Below are 5,196 nucleotides of genomic sequence, written 5' to 3'. Positions count from 1 at the left end.
AACTAGAAGTTAATAATAGAGGGGTATATAGGGAGAAAAGTATACCTATTGCAAACTATATACTACAGTTAGTAGTATTTTAACATTCTTTCGTCAACAGTAACAAATGTACTATACCAATACTATGAGTCAGTAATGGAGGGTGGGTGGTTAGGGGTATGGGAGGATTTGGGTTTCCTTTTTTTTTTTTTTTTTTTTTTTTTGCCTTAATTTCTTTTCTGGAGTAATGAAAGTGTTCTAAAAATTCAAAAAAAAAAAAGTTAATTGTGGTGATGGATGCACAGCTGTATGATGGTACCATGGGCAATTGGTTGTACACTTTGGATCTTTGGATAATTGTATGGAATATGAACAATCTCAGTAAAGAAAATTAACAAGTAACAAATTGGAATCAAACTTAGGAAAGTAAAATAGCACCATTAATCTCTGAATCTGAGGATGCTAAATTCAAATTTGCTCAAGCAGGCTGCCTTCGCCTCTCGAGGTGGAGACAGTTTCCTGGAGGAGTGTTCCCTGAGTAGGGTTTGTCAAGTGAGGGAAGCAAAGGATAGCACAGCTTCGAGTAGCAAAAGCTTGGAGGCTGGTGGCAGGCAACCAACCTAGTGTGTGTGCTGGGAAGCTAGTGATTGAAGTCCCAGGCACTGTTCCTGTGGGAGCGATCCTAGCCTCCTAAGGAGGAGCAATGCAAAGGTTCTTATCCTATTTTTAGAGTCAGTGTTAATAAAAGCAAGCTTGTGACTTTGAGACATTTATAAATCTCATTCTAAGAGCACATGGTGGGACTGGAGTCCAGTGTGGTTTCTGTTCTCAGTAACGGTGCAGAGCAGTGAGCCAATGGAATGGGTGTTTTATGTTCCAGCTCAGTTCATATTTAATGAATTTGACTGACTGATAAAAATGTTTTTAGGTTTAGCCCATAAATACATCAAATTAGATCTGAATCTGATTCCAGTTCATAGATTAATGTTGATTTTAAAGAAATTATGTAAAACACACTGATGACCATGCTGTGGTTTATTAAAAAAAAGAAAAGAAAAGAAAAAAAAAGCAGCTCTGACAGGACAAATTATATTTCAGTTCAATTACAAAGCTTTCTAAGAACAACTATTTGGATGCAAAAAACAACTGAGAGCATCAGCAAGAAGCTCATGGCCCAGAAATTCTTGCCTTTCTATCTGGACTTGGAGAGCAGTCTGAATGAAAGGGGAGAGAGCGAAGAATCTAGCCTTGAGGAGGTGTTTGAAAAACTGAGGCCCGAAGTAAGACTGGTGAACTCCAGTGACTAGTTTACAGTCATTTTTGTCATTCCAGTACTAGGTGCCTGGGTTGTCTGTCTCTAATCCTGCTGTTTACCTAATCCTGATAATCCTTGGTACTAGCCTCACACTGCATTGTTGATGAGAATGCAAGTCCCAGCGTTGCAGTCCAGTGTTGCAAATCAGGATTTTGCTTGTGTTGAAATGTTTGTATCATTTTATAACTTTTTTCTTTTGGGGGTCACTTGAGTGATGGTTATTCCTTGCTCCATTCCCCAGTAGTTAATAGCATTTGTCTGTCCCAAAGTGGGTGTATGTTGGGGCAATGCAAGTTGTGTTTCCAAAATGGAATTAGATAGAGCTTTTATTCAAAAAGTAATACATCATGAGGAGAATGCAGACAATGAGGAAGATGGTTTTTAAAAAAGAGGGGAAAAAAGAATGTTGAAAGGAGAAGGGGAAAAAAAAACCAGCACTCAGAGTCAACCATTGCAAACAATTTTAGATTGTATATTCTGCCTGGCACTGTTATGTACAGCAATGTGCTTTTCAGAAAAATGAGTTCATGGTATATGTATTGTTGTGAAACCTGCTTTTTTCACTTCCTATATTGAGTTTTGTTTTATTTTTTAGTTATATTGAAGTATAATATGTATATACATATGAAAAATTACACATATAATCGTATAGCTTGATGTACTTAGACAAATTGAACACACCAGCACCCAGATCAGGAACTAGAATATTAACAGTACCTCAGTTCACTTCCACACACCCCGCTCCCTTCCAGGAGCTCCCCCACCAAAGAGTAACGACTATGCTGACTTCTAACAGCACAGATTGCTTTTGCTTGTTTTTGTTCCTTATATAAATAGAATCATACAATACATACCCTTCTGTGCCTGATTTCTGTATTCAGCATTATGTGTGGGAATCATTCCTATAGTTGGATTTGACTGCAAATTGTTCATTTCCATTATAGTATAATATTTTATTGTGTGGACAGGCCACAAATAATCCATCTAAATGGGCATTTGGGTGGTTTCTCGCTTTTGGCTATTAAAAAATAATTCTGGTGCTGTTTTGTCTTCCCAAGAGAGAAGCTAGAGCTCAGGTGGAGGAGAGAAGCACTGACTTATACCTGTTGAGGACTTACAGCACATTAGTACTGCGCCACGGTGGTGTGCTGCTGCAAGTAGTTTGTAACTAGCCATAAAGGTAAAGTAAACCCTGATGTACTACAGATGTCGACATAGATAGGTGTGAATATTGAGCAGATCCAGGGTTAATCTTCTCATGTCCCTAGTCTAGTCCCCTAAGAGCACTGCTCCCTTCACTGCCTTTCCCAGTGGAGGCAGTGGGGTATTGCTTGCCCTGTAAATCTATGTTCAGGATATGGACTTGGTGTCCTTGCTTCTTCCCATCTCCTGTAGAAAACCCTATTTTGTTGAGGCTCCTGGGATCCTTGCACTCTTCTAGTCATGATCATTTAATGACCTGATTACTGCTTATCTTGGAAGATCTAATACTGCCATCCTCTTCCTCTCTAATTCCATCTTTCTGAATGACTTTGGCTTCTGTGTGGTTTGCCCATCTGTGTTGGAAATCCCCAAGACCACCCCAGGTTCAGTGATTTGCTAGGAGGTCTCCCAGGACTTAACATATTGTCCTACTCAGAGCTTTGAGACTTCCAGAAGTAAAGCAGGTGTTCAGCATAAACCACACTGTACAAACAGTTTAGGCAAAGTGAACTACTCTTCATCAATTTTGAGAATGGTAGCAACCTCCCAGAAATCCAAGTTCCCAGATGCCAGCCAAGGGCCAACTTTATAAGCAGAACTTTTAAAGGATAGCTGTTAGGCATGCTATGTTAACTTTTCCTTGTTCTGTGAACTTTCCCTCTCAACCCTTCCCACTCAAAGTCATGGCCATACCTCATACCTTGTCCATCAATCTCATTTGCATCACTTCCATAGCACAGTTGTAGACACCCAACTCTTGATCTTCCAGGCGTCTTACTCAAGAAACAACTTAAAAAAAAAAAAAAAAAGGAGCATACCAGTTCTTCTTTTGCATACCTCCAAGTTAGGGATTATTCTACTTTTCTCTAGATCCATCAGCTCCCTCCTTTTACTTTCCCTGCCATCTCTTAACAGCCTAGACTACCACCTATCATTTATCTTGCAAATACCTAAACTCCCTTGTTTCTGCCTGAAACTTCAACCCTGAAAGCATCCACCCATCCACAATGTAAATGTCTTCATCCAGAGGGTTGGGTCCTATAGGAGAGAATCACAATTGAGCAAATTAGTACCACTGTAAATCTGATTACCAACCTTTATTGGGCCCTCAGCACTGCCAACAAAGCTTAGTAAGTTTCTGTAGTCACCTCTCTGGTCAGCAAATGTCCTTGTCATCTGTTTCAAGGAGTAGAGGCCGTTGGTTGGGAGTTGCTTCAAACAACTCTACCAGCCTCTTTCCAAACTAGCCTCTCCTGGTGCCCCTATTAAAATGGAGGAAGGGTCCACCCTTCAAAGAACAATTTTGCTTGTGTTCTGACTCCTTAATTCTCCCACTGTTCTCAGACAATGTTATTGATTAGCTTCTGCCTCTACAACTTCTTCCTTAGTAAGGCATCCTTTCCATTAGCATTTAATTATGCTATAGACTCCTTTTTTAGAAAGTGTCCTTGAATCCCACATCCTCCCAGACCTGTCTAAGCCTTTAACTGTCAAGCTTCCTAATTTCCCTTTCACTTCTCAACCCACTAAGACAGCTATTGGTAAAGTCACCGATGATCTCCAGTGGCCATTTCTCAGTTTTCCTCTTATCTTACCTTACAGAAGCTTTCCATGTAGTTCACCACTTGCTTTTTAAAATGCTGTTGTCTTGTTTGTGTAACTATGTTGCTTACAAGGGTGACAGTGTGATTGTGAAAACCTTGTGGATCACACTCCTTTTATCCAGTGTATGGATGGATGAGTAGAAAAATGGAGACAAAAACCAAATGAAAAATAGGGTGGGATGAGGGGGATGGTTTGGGTGTTCTTTTTTTACTTTTATTTTTTATTCTTACTCTGATTCTTTCTGATGTAAGGAAAATGTTCAGAAATACATTGTGGTGATGAATGCATAACTATATGGTCATACTGCAAACAATTGATTGTACACCATGGATGATTGTATGGTATCCAAATATATTTCAATAAAACTGAATTTAATTTTAAAAAAAAATGCAGTCACTAAACTCACATCATTTTCCTACCTTCCCTAGCTGCTGGTTCTCAGTCTGCTTACCTAGTTCCTCCACCTCATCTTGAAATAATAGCATATCTCAGATTCTACTTTAGCTTTTTTTTTTCCCTTCCTTCCCCTTCTTAATCTTCATACTCTTTCTAGCATCCACCCTGAAGGCCTTAACTATATGGAGGGATTCCCAATGCAGATCTCTCTTCAGATTCCTATTCTGACTTCTTGACCCCATACTTAAGGATCTTATAGGCTCTCAAATTTAACATTCTCTAAACATAACACTTTATCTCCTCGCCTCTCCCAGATCTCTACTTCCAGTGTTCTTGATCCTAGTTTGTAGTAACGCCATCTACTGAGAAACTTGAAGTTATGTTTGACAGCCTCCATTTCCTCCAGTTGTGCATCAGCATTACATCCGTTACTGAGTCTTGTCATTTCTGCTTCCTAAATATATCTAACCTGGCCTCTTGTTTATTAAAAAAACAAGTTTTAATTCTTTTATAGGAGATACATATGCAAGTATATATTTTTTTTCATCCCACAGAAGGGCTTACAGTGGAAAGCAGTTGCCTTGCTAACAGTCCTATTCCTCCCCCTTAGTCTTCTGTTTTTAGTTTTACTGATTTTCTTTGAAAAGGGGGAAATGTTTTATTCAATAAATATTTATCAACCCATACTGTAGACCAGG

This window comes from Choloepus didactylus, chromosome 27 (genome assembly GCF_015220235.1).
Source record: "Choloepus didactylus isolate mChoDid1 chromosome 27, mChoDid1.pri, whole genome shotgun sequence".
Classification (NCBI taxonomy): Eukaryota; Metazoa; Chordata; class Mammalia; order Pilosa; family Megalonychidae; genus Choloepus; species Choloepus didactylus.
The sequence above is the reverse complement of the archived record's forward strand: the minus strand, read 5'-3'. Positions refer to the sequence as shown.